The 12375-nt window shown below is 43.8% G+C and overlaps 1 long non-coding RNA gene across 6 annotated transcripts; it reads left to right on the forward strand.

Moving 5' to 3' along the window:
* Positions 1-5735: 5735 nt before the first annotated feature.
* On the forward strand, positions 5736-10776 carry LOC112450097. Of its 6 annotated transcripts, XR_003038658.2 has the most exons (7): positions 5736-5934; positions 7299-7428; positions 8269-8559; positions 8680-8777; positions 8887-9095; positions 10152-10458; positions 10591-10776. It is a non-coding gene; the product is annotated as an uncharacterized LOC112450097 (long non-coding RNA). The 6 variants fall into 6 exon arrangements; XR_005233033.1 differs by having other exon boundaries at positions 7299-8559; XR_003038657.2 differs by lacking the exon at positions 8269-8559.
* The last annotated feature ends 1599 nt before the right edge of the window (positions 10777-12375 follow it).

A 12375-nucleotide genomic window follows, 5' to 3' on the forward strand; every position in this document is an offset into this window, starting at 1 on the left:
AACAGGACCGGGTTTAGAGCTCCAACAGGACCAGGTTTAGAGCTCCAACAGGACCAGGTTTAGAGCTCCAACAGGACCAGGGATTAGAGCTCCAACAGGACCTGATCTGTCTGTGTTCCTCCAGCTGTCTCTGTTTGACTCAGAACCACAGGAGTTGCGGTTTGTGGAGTACGGCTCTTTAAATAAAGCAGGAAATTATCACCCAGTCCCACCTGAAGTCCAGGTGTTACCTGTGGCAGGAAGGAGGCGGGACTCTTTCAGACACATATCTGTCTCTTTGCTCACAGGTTGGTTTCCCTCTGAAACTGGGTGTTAGAAGGAAGTCCGATCGTATCTTTGTGTCGATGGAAAATGATTCGTTTTTTCCATGTGGAGGCTGAGCTGCCAGATTTAGAGGAACAGCCACCAGTTAATCAGTGTCACAGCGTGAAAAGCATGACTGCAGCACAGAGCCGGTTATATAACAGGAGACTGTGGGATTCCCAGCAGCTCTGCCTCCTCCACTCAGCAGTCTGAGGAGGAGGAGGAGGAGGAGGAGGAGAGTATCGATGTTTGTGACGGCCATCATGAAGGGCTCAGATTGGCCACCAGCTTGTCTCCTCTTCAATAATCCAATAATTACAAGAAACATCTGAGCAGCAGCTGCCGTCCAGGAGGCCGTCAGCTGAGCTTTCAGTTTCCACAGCAGTCTGAATCAGCCTTTTCCAGAACAAATACTGACCCGAGGGCTCCCAACGCCCTGCTGATGAGCTCACAATCAGAACACGGCCGCTGTCTGACAATCCTGCTTCAGCGTGAATCCTCATGATGCAGTTTTTCTGTCTGCAGGATGTTCTCCTGGACCTGATTGGATAAGATGAGCAGCAGAGAAACAGAAAGAAATGGAATCACCTGTTGGTTATTAAATTCAGCTGGTTTATTTCCTCCTTCCCAGATGTCCTCAGAGTTTCTCTGCTCAAAGTTTATTTGCAGTTTTCATAAATATTTCTGCTGCTTCATGAAGCTTTATTCCTTCAAGGCTGTTCATAAAAACTGCAGCTTTTTATTTCACTTTGCAGCTTTTTAGGAAGAATCTCAGCTCAGGTTTGCTTCCTGTTTGATGGAAACCAAACTGTCTGAATACTTCATGACTCACCGTCTGTGGCGCTCAGCCTGCAGCTCGCTGACTTCTTCTGCCGACATGAATCTTAAAAAGCTCCTCATATATGTTCAGATTTATTTATTCAGGAGGCTCGGTCGCTTCCTGCAGCAAATCTTCTCAGAAGAAGAATTTCACCCTCATCTCTGGGAGGAACTGGCTTCCTGGGGGACTACTTTCAGCGGTGGACTGATACAGGTGGTGCTGAACGCTCCAGGTCAACCAGGAAGACCTTCACAGGTGAATTAAATCTTCATTCAGGTGAATTAAAGCTTCACTGGTGAATTAAAGCGTCATGCAAGTGAATTAAATCCAGTGATGCAGGTAAACGTCTGCAGGTTGAGTGTTTTCTCTCTCTGCAGCTCTGCTTTAAATAAACATGCCTATAAGGCCTTTCATTATAGGACTTATATATAATTCACATCAGTTCTCCCAGCAGCTCAGAGGAGCTGAAGGTTGGTCCTGAGACGTGGAACATTTATAACTCTGAGGTTCTGTTTCCTCTCAGACAGAGGAGTTCTGGTTCAGGTTCTGTCCTGGTTCACCTCACCTGCACTCACTCAGTAATCGCTCCTCCCTGTGGAACCTGAACCTGTGGCTGTTAGTTCTGACAGGAACCTCCTGGTTTAGATAAATCACAGACAGACGGCAGCAGCTGCACTTTAAAAACACCTGAGCAGGTATCTCCAGTCCTGGCTGGATTTTAAACTTCATTTTCTTTCCTGTCTTGTTCTGTTTTGGATCGTTTTTATTCTTCATTTTTTACGTCCTGCGCCTGCTGCCCCTCAGTCACGACGTTCAGCTTCCTGGTTTTAGTCGACACAACTCAGAGAACACAAACGCGGCTCTAACTCAGTCCATGTTAGAGATATGGAGCTACAGTTTGGAGTGGTAGTAGCTGAGAGTCATTCCCAACATGCATGAGATCCGTTTTTAAAGCTTTGGCGTGCAGGGTGGCGGGTGATATGCATTTCTTGAAGGAAAGCTGCTCTGGTGATGAAGTCAGAGGAGGTTCTGGGTGAGCTGTGTTCCTTCTGCACATGACTCTGAGCTCTGACAGACCGGGGACCGTGTGGGAGGGTAAAAAGTGACTGCAGCACTTCGCTGAAGCTGGATGCTGCAATGGAGACATAAATAAGTACTGCAGCAGGAATCCCCTCCGCTGCGCGCTGATTGGATGCTGATGGGTGATGATGCAAACAAACATCAGTGCTTTAATCACTCCAGTGGCTTTATTGAGTCAAATATTCAGAGGAAATAAAACATCTTCAGTTTCTGCTTCCTGCTGCCCTGAGGGACGTTTAAGTCATAATTATCTGTTTGATCGCATCCAGCTGATTTCATCTGCTGCTGCTAATATCACAGAGAGAGATGATTTTACTCCTCTTCCTCAGAATCAGTCCCTGATTCAAAATGTAAAGCTGAATTACTTCCAAATCTCAAAGGAGGCGAAGGTGAGGATAAAAGGGAGAAGTCATTTGCATTTTCACAGAGCCATGCATCTATAATGAGGTAAAAATGTACATTTACTTCTGACGATTTAAGGCTTTTACAGAATCTCTGCAGTGCAGAGCTGTTTTATTAAAGGGGTGGTTAGTCTGGCTTTTAGACAGTATCTTACCTGCAGCAGACAGCAGTGACCCACCCAGCTGTTTCCTACCTGTCCACTTCCTGTTGGAGAAATAAAAAATCAACTTCTCAGGAAATAATAAGAGGTGAGCTCAGTGAGGGTCAGATCTTTGATAAATATTTCTACTGAATCCAGACAGAAACTTTACAGCTCCTGAGTGAACGTCAAAGGTGGCGGGTGACATGCATTCAGCCATTCAGCGGCCCTCAGCCTCCTGCTGTCACAGATCAGGTGATGTGTGACACAACGCTCCTGTTTTATTTTAGTTTCATCTGCAGCCGTTCAGTGACTGAAAAACAAACGATCTGTGATCCAGAGTAAGAATATCTGCTGCCTCGTTATCTTTCACTGTTTTTGATAAACAGTTTAAAAACTCATTTCAACACAAAACAAAACGTCAGAGGCGATGGCTGCCGGTCAGCTTCTCAACAGAAAGGACACAGAGTCGCTCCTGCAGCCCGGGAGCCTCAGAGTCAGTTTGGAGATCGGCCTCCTTCGGTTCGTCTCGATGTTTCTGCAGAAGAATCCAGCTGGGTTGGTGTTTCTGCTCCTCCCTGTTGTTTCCAGTTTGTCCAGCGACCTCGCGTCTGTTCCACCAAACTCCTCCCCTGACGGCTGTAAAGACGATCCTCGGCCCGTTTGTGCAACTGACTGACTTCCCTTCAGCTGGCGTCATCAGACATCTGTCTGAGACAGAAACAATACAAATGTAAGCTTTTGTCGGACTGATAATCTAAAACTCTTCTCAGATAGGAGAGCCTTCATCAGTCTGTTACGAGTTATAACACGGTTCTGTTCTCCTTCGACAAGCAGAGCTGAAGGAAAACTTTTCAACTTTTAAACTATGAAACCCTCCATCAGGAGGCAAAGACCAGGAACAGGAGAACCTGAATCCTTCTAGTCTGAGACCACAGGTCGTCTGAAACATCCTCAGGTCAGCTGGTAAAAAAACTGTTATTTTCATTTATTTATACGTCTTTATTCGACCGGGAAGTTCCCATTAAGATAACAGATGGAGGCATAAATACTTCAGGTAATCAATGTGTTTTCCTGAGGTTTTCTAAATAAATCTGTGAGAAAACAGAATCCATTCCGTCCACATTAAGCCCAGAAGTTAATACTTGTTTTGTTTTCTGAAAGTGATGCATCATTTTTAGAGCCTGTTCTAATCAGATTAAAATCCTTAACTGTTATAGAGACGCAGCAGCAGCAGCGACTTCCTTCAGACCAAACCTGCAGATTCATGGACAGCAGGAGGTTTTTCAGACCTGAGAGGGAAGAACTGATGCTTCTGTGTTTGCATCTGTAGCTCTCGCACCAAGGGGATTAAAACGATCCGCTGCAGGTGGAGAGGAACGAATAAAAGCAGAATTTAAACCCTGTTTTACTTTCTGTCAGGTCCCGGATCTATTCAGGAGTTCTTCATGAAGAACACATGAAGGTAACTCAGCAGCCAATAATCCAGCAGGATTATTCTACAGATTATACAGACCGAGAGTCCATTTCATCCGTTAGGATTGATCTGTTCCTCTTTTAATCCATGTCAATAAATAAATAAATGTCCTGAAACACAGAACACTGAAAAGCACCGTATTTAAGTTTTAGCTCTATTTAAATCACAAAATCCATCAAAACGAGCGTCTCCATCAGGAACAGCTGATAAAAAATACATCAGATGTTGACTAAAGTTCATTTGTAAAAATGAAGGTTAATTTTTATCTTCTTTCAGAGGAAATCCTGAGTTCTGCAGAAATAATTGCTTATATTTTTACTTGAAACCAACAGCAGACTGACTGGAAGTTTCGTCTCCAGCTGTCGTCTGTTTTCCTGCTTTTTGTTTTACGTGAGAAGAAACAACCTTCATTCCTGATCATCCATTATTGATCAGCTGCAGCGTTTAATTATAAATGCCTGCGTTCCTCAGAGATCTGCTCCTCAGCTGCAGATCCGTCAGCAGCTTCCTGAAGCTGATTTATCAGAGGCGTTCAGGGCCCGTTTCACTGCAGGAAAAAAGAGTTTCAGCGGTTCTGTGATTTTTATTTGGCTCTAATTATTTGAGTTTAGAAATAAGAAGAATTTTATACATTTAAACCTTCGAGATGTAAAAACAGTGAAAAAAAAATCTGATTTTATTTCATTAAACAGCTTCAAGCAGAAAATGATGAGTTCATGAAAAAACGTTTTTATTACAGGAAGCAGGTGAATACATGAGGGATGCATCCAACCATACATCCAACCATACATCTATACATCCAACCACCCACCCAATCATCCATCCAACCAACCATCCAACCATACATCCAACCAACCAACCAACCAACCGACCATCCAACTAACAATCCAATCATCCATCCAACCATGCATCCAACCACACATCCAACCATGCATCCAACAATCCTTCCAACCATCCATCCATCCATCCATCCATCCAACCATACATCCAACCAACCAACCAACCAACCGACCATCCAACTAACAATCCAATCATCCATCCAACCATGCATCCAACCACACATCCAACCATGCATCCAACAATCCTTCCAACCATCCATCCATCCATCCATCCATCCAACCATACATCCAACCAACCAACCAACCAACCGACCATCCAACTAACAATCCAATCATCCATCCAACCATGCATCCAACCACACATCCAACCATGCATCCAACAATCCTTCCAACCATCCATCCATCCATCCATCCATCCAACCATACATCCAACCAACCAACNATCCAATCATCCATCCAACCATGCATCCAACCACACATCCAACCATGCATCCAACAATCCTTCCAACCATCCATCCATCCATCCATCCATCCAACTGTAACCGGGTGGGAATTTAGTAGAAATTGTGTTTACACGAAGAAGCTGTAAATTCCCACCCGTGTTGGGTCTTTGAACGCATCTAGGCCCCGTTTCCCCACCTTCACTTCCTGTTTACAGCGTTGCCGGACTAATTAGTGTATATAGGCACCAGGTGTGCCTGCCAAGCTGACAGGGTTGGTCCATGTTGTGTTCAGGTCCATGTTGGATGGGTGCTGGTCTCGTGCTCGTCGGCCTGCTGCTCCAGAGTTGGACCAACAACTTTGTGCTGCTGGGAGCCTGTTGGTGGGTTTTCACTGCAGCGTCTGATGATTCCTGCGTGGGTGGCTGCTTAAGGTACGAGTTTTTCATTTGACCTTATTTGGCTTTATTGTGGATGGACATTTTATTGTCATTTCTGGTATTTCAGATATGCTGCTGTTGCCTATTGTGCTCTCACCTTGGTGCATTATGCTTGTGAAATCTTAAATGCTCTGGAATTGGAGCACAGGCACTACAGAACTACCAGAACGTTTTTCTTAACTTTATTTTGGGAATTAGCTGATTGGGCACAGCTTCATAAGGCTGGGTTGACGCAATGTGAGACTTATTTTTCTTTTAACATTATTGTGTGTTATTAGGTTGTGTTGCTACTAATCAGGTTTGCAGTTGTTTTTGTTTAAGTCTCAGCTTGCTTCTAGTGTGTCTTGGATTTTTATGCCTTATTGGATGGTAAATTAAGAATAATAAAGTTTATTTTTAATATTGTAAATAAAATAAATTTTTGTATAATATTTCTGTTTCATTATTTTAAGCCAGACTTACCTTCGTACTTTTAATTGGGAAACCCTAGGTCATTGGCTGTTAACTGAGAGGCCTACAGTTGGCTTTAGGGCCACGTCCTCTGTCACAATCTGGGTCTTTCCCGCCCGTGTTACACAACCAACGATCCATCCATCCATCCATGGTTCCTGCAGGAACATCATATGATGATCATGTTGGGACAGAACATCTTTAAACCTTTGGGGTGCTTGGTGGGTGATAAGCATTCACTTTGAACCTAGGTTACATGGAGCAGAAACAAAAAGCACTTCATAAAATGATCCATTTTTTTTTACTGTGTTTAATGAAGTAAGGATTATTTCAGGTATTTAGGGAAGATTCAGGATTAAGAAATCACATCTTCTTTAAAACTTTCTTTGAGTCTGTTTCTGTTTTGTTGTTTGTTTGTTTTCCTGCCTTGGAGTGACGTAACGTCACAAGAAGAGGGAGAAATGAGGCATAAAGATCAACATATTCAGTGATTTTTTTTTTTTTTTTTTTTTTAATGTTCAGATAAATGAGGACCTGGATCAGTTTAAAAGCTGAATGATGGAGGCAGGGATGGTGATGTTAAACATTTTAATCATGAATCTTTAACAATTAAACCAGAAACTTCTGACCTCCATGAATCCTCCCCCACAAACGAAAGTTTGAGTCCCTCCTCATTAAACTAAAGATGTGTCCCTAATTCTAAGATTCCTCAGACTAATTAAAACAGCAGAGCTGGTTTTTTTGTTCAGATCAGATGTTTAATTTCTCTCTGAATGAAAAACTTGAGCTTCGTTAAAACGTGCTGAGATCTGAGATCTGGAGTTTAAACTTTAATTCATTCACAGGAATATAAAAAGATGACATCCAGAATGTCTGAAAGGGCACTTCTGTCTTCTCTCGCCCTGCAGCTGCCTTGATCTGTCTTTAGTCTCTCTTTCCTCCATCCAGAGAGGATCATTAGAGCTCAGATCTGATGGTTGGAAACATCAGAGGGAATCTGTAGCCCGGCGTTCCGATGCTTCACCTAATCTCATTAAGGTTTGACATTTACATTTCCTCTGAGTTTCCTCTCAAAGATCCACAAAGTCGGGATTTTAATGAAACTTTCAGGAAGTCCTCACTGGATAAAGGTCTGCAACCCGACTCAAGATGGTCGCCACAACTAGTCAGTTTTAGCAAACGCAGAAGTGTCTGTAATTCAGACACTTTTACAGATACTGAGCTGAAACCTGATGAGGTAGTAGCTGAGAGTCATCCTGAAGACGTCCGTCCATCCATCCAACCATTTCCTTTACCCACTTCTGTCTTCTGGTGTCTGTCTCCAGCAGTCACTGTGTGAGACACGGGGGACACCTTGGACAGGTCTCCAGTCCATCGCAGGGACACATAGAGACAAACGAGACAAACAACCGTTCACCCGCTCATATCTAGGGACGAGTTTGTTCAGTGACAAAAGAAGAGAATAACCTGGGATCAATCTGAGACGTATTTGGGACAATGAGATGTTTTCCTCCGCTCTGAACGTAAACGTGTCGTATTTCTGTCCCACAGATCAGTCCAAACTGGTAACGGTTCACCTGAAGATGAATCTGCAGCAGCTCAGAGAAATAAGAAACATTTTAACTGATGTAAAACCAGAAAACTGATGGTTTGTTTCTAAACAACAACAAATAAGAGCTTAAAGCCTCAAATTCAGTTTATTAACTTAAAGTTTTTGTGACTAATAATATTTGAAACCCGTCAGTTTAAATCTCGACGTGATCAAACAGAAATAATGGAGGTTATCTGTTTCAGTCTTTCTTCTCCGTCCTGCTCGCTGTTGTCTTTCAGACTGCCATGCTCTTTCACCCTCCTCTCCCTCCTCTTCCTCCCTGACAGTTAATCAATGAGCATGCACCCGCAGGGGAAGAGGCTTCGGCTTCGGCTGCATGGATTTCCAATCGGACTGTCGACCCAGTGAGGGATGGCGGCACCAGAGCGAGAGAACAAAATGTACCACGGAGAGCATCAGGAGCTGTGTCCCAGAGCGAGATTTAACCTGGGCTCATCGTTAACCTCACAATTAGCTGAGAGAATAAACCGGACCTCAGCTGCTCTGATCCCGGGCTCGTTAGGGGAACCCTCGTTAAGAAGCAATTAGCACTAATTGGATTTAAGAGTCAAACTCAGGTTTAAGATCTTTTATCAGAAGAAGGAACAAGAGAAATAAATCTGCAGCCTGAAACTTTGTGTCATTAATGAGCTTCTTTCTGCAGTTCTCATGTTGTGTGTCTGTCCTGTGTTTCACAGCTGTGAGAAGAGAACATCTGGTTCATCTGAAACCAGAACATCTGGAATCTCAGCACCAGGTTAACCGGATCAAACCTGTGGGTTCAGCCTCTCAGGAGGTAATGTCTTTAAATAATAAAAATAAAACCAGTTCTGTAGAAATCAGGAGTTACGTTTACTGAAGTATTTGTTTTAAACTGTATTTCTGTTGTTTCTTCACTTCTGCAGCTGCTGGTTAATCTGGTTAATCCATCTTGAAGGCTGTTTGTTAGCATGCTAAATGCTAACGGGTTAATTAACAGTAAAATAAAGCAGGATTTCCTCCATGTGTGCACATGAACCATCAGGCCTGTGGTGTTGGACCAATCACCCCCTCATCGAGCCAAGAAATAACTCATTCACGCAGGAGCTGCGAAAACCCTCAAAGACCACAGCTAGTTAGTTTTTTATTTCTTCAGTGACTTATTTGACATAACTGTCAACATTTAGAATTATATGTAATTTAATTTGTATCTTTGAGCTTCTTCTGTCAGAAAAGTGCTTTTTAAATAAAGTTTGATTGAAGAGAACAAGGACTGTGAAGGTTCCCGGAACCAGCAGGTGAAGAACCTCAGACAGTGAGACGGTTCCTGCAGCCTGAGAGGCAGGAACATGTGGTTTATTACCTGTTTCCACCAGGGTTTGTAAAGAAAGATTTTGATTGGCTGGTTTAGTTGGAAGCAGGTAAAAACCACCTGGTTGGACTTTAGTTTTATTTGATCTTTTATAGATGCTGTATTTTATCAGAAGGTGCAAAGTTCCTCAGCTCTGCTGCTGAAGTTTGGTTTCACTGAGAGGAACTCTGAGAAGTTTGTTGTTGAATTAAAGCTGTGGTCAGGCGGCCATGTTGCTCCGACCTGTGAAGCTTATTAAGATGGACGGCAGCCATCAGCCGTCCGTCGGCTGTTTCAGCTGCTTCAGCTGTTTCAGCTTCTTTTAAACAAACTGAGCTGCAGTCAATTAAAACTAATTAGAGCTCCTGAGTGAGGCGTGCTGCTGTTCCTGGTCTGAGGTGACATTTCCTGCTGACATTTAGGGACTGAACGATCCTTTTTTAAGTTTTTAATGAGCCCATTACTGCGATCATGTTTACAGCAGCTCGGTGGTAATGTTTCAGCTTCACCTGCTGCATGCTGGGAAGAAACCTGCAGCTAACTGAGGGGCTCTGTGAGGTTACAGAAACCGAACCTGCAGCCTTTAAAAGCAGGGATTTTAAAGTCAGTTTGGGCTTCGTTTGGAGATTTCCTCTTTCATGCTCTGGTTTAAACAGATCAAATGAACATTTAAATGTTTTGTGTTAAAGCATTCCCTCTTCTCGGGTCAGAGTGGTTTCACATTAAGGATAATTGATCTGCTTTCTGCTGGTTAATGTTCTGCTGCTGAGTGCTTTAATACCGCAGCTCACTCAGAGGAAACAAACACGTTTTTATTCTTTAAATGTCAACCTGTCACAGATGTATTGATTACCTGATCAGCATCGGTGGGACTCCTCTGGAAAACATCCAGGTGTGTGTTAGCACGACGCCAGGGCGGAACGACACCAGCAGTGACTCGGAGGAACCACAGGACGTCTGGTTACCCAGCATGCACTGCAGCATGTTTCAGTGTGATGGAGGTCAGAGGCTCCATGATGTCAACACCTTCATCGTGTTTCTGGGAGGGTGAGAAAACGTCTCGCAGCTTCCTGAAAATCTTCCTCCACGTGTCTGAAAGCGTGGCGTCGTGCTGCAGTCAGGAGGAGGCCGCCGGACTCGGGTTCAGGTCAGGTTTTAACCAGAGCCGGAGGTTTTATTAACACCTCTCAGGATGTCTGCTGCTGCTTATTCGTTAGAAACATTCAGGTCTTCAGATCATCAGATTTATTTTAAGGTTTGTTTCTTTTCTTCCTCACAGGCGTTTCTGGGCTATTTTTACTTTTTCCTGTGACCTCTACACATCGTTTCATGAATAAATATAGAAATAAGAAGACAGTTGAATTCAAAGCCGTTGTGTTGATCTTACAACATGTAGATGTTTATATTTTTATCTGAATAAAACCCCTGGAGCTGTGATAGTCACATCTTCACAGAGCAAACTGAAGGACTGGTTTCTTATTAAAAGTTCTGCAGAATATACATTAAAACAAACTGAAGGAGGGATCTTCACCTGCAGGGGTCGCTCCGGCTGTAATCTTCCTGTTTGTGTGAATGGAGCCATGAGAGAACCCACACAGACACATGGAGAGCTGAGCTGCAGCCGGGTCCTCTGGGCGTTATTGATCCCGGCAGCACCATCACCCACAGAAGGTCAGAGTCCTCCAGACTTTCTCCTGCTGTCGATTTCTCTCACATTATTAAAGTTCCTGCTCAGGATTGTTTCAACATGTCAGGCCCTCAATGATGGACAGAGATCCTCCTGTTGTCCCAAAGCGGAGCCATGATGTCTCATTTGTGTCTGCTTTGGGGACAGAAAGATCCGCCTGCAGGTCCAAACGGTGACGGCCATTTTGAAGCATCAAATAACGAATTACAGCGAAACGTGATGGGAAATGAATACTTGTACAAACGGTAAGAAGAAACACGAATCTGAGGCGTAAATGTCCCATTTGTTTACATGGAGGGGGTGGAGCTTAGAGCAGCCGGCCACCAGGGGGCGCTCGTTCAGCTTGCTGTAAAAACTAACGTTAAATGTCAAAACTTTCAACTGATTTTATTACTTTAAAGTCTAAAAATGTGACTTTTTCCTGCTGATGTGGAATCTTTTATTCCAGCTGGAAAATAAAATAATAAACTTCAATTTAAATTTCAGTTTTTACGCTTTGATGCCACATCAAAGAGAAGGGCTAAAATAAACTAAATAAAATCACCTTTTCTTAACGTTTATGGCTTTAAAACCCTGAAGGTCGCTCTGGGCTGCGACTGGAACAAAACTAAGGAAAGTCCTGACCTTCTGGTTCTTCCGGGTCAGAATGACCACCACAGCGAGCGCAGGGCTCTGAACCGGATCAGAACCGGCCTGCTCCGGTCTGAGCGGAAGCAGCTGTGGTGGCACCAGGAGCACTGATCTCAGAGCTTCATCAGAACCTCAGGAAGTCCTGCCAGCTGCATGAAGAGGAGAATAAGTGACTCACTTTGTTAAAGAGAACAAACTCCGACTGATTCATATTCATGAGGTTTGATTCAGCCACAGGCGAACCAACACAGTTATTTATTAGAATATCTTCTTCCTGAGCACGGCTCGCAGAAGTTCTCCTGCATCGGCAGTGAACTCTGCTGCAGAACAGGAGGCGCCTGTTTCTGCTCGGGGGGGATGAAGACCGTCGGAGGCTCCTGAGACGATGCAGAGACGCAGGTAAACAAGCAGACGGCAGAATCAGGACAGCTCCCCGGTTTCTGCTGCTTGGAAGGAGTAAAAGAAGAATTTATAAATGAGGTGGAGATCTGCTCTCAGAAACGTTCTGACACCTGATGGAATATTTAGAGTTTAACAGAACAATTAAAACTGTTTACTGTCAGAAAACATCTTTAAAATGTTCTTATTTCAGGTTCCTGTCAATCATCGGAGCGACTTCAGTCAAAACTTTCAGCTGTGGCTGGTTAAGCCAAGTTCAGTTCCTGAGAAACAGCTGGACCACAGCTGGATCGCAGCTGGACCACAGCTGGACCGCAGCTGGATCGCAGCTGGATCAAAGCTGGATCA

The sequence above is a fragment of the Kryptolebias marmoratus genome, linkage group LG4 (genome assembly GCF_001649575.2).
Source record: "Kryptolebias marmoratus isolate JLee-2015 linkage group LG4, ASM164957v2, whole genome shotgun sequence".
NCBI classification, from domain to species: domain Eukaryota; kingdom Metazoa; phylum Chordata; class Actinopteri; order Cyprinodontiformes; family Rivulidae; genus Kryptolebias; species Kryptolebias marmoratus.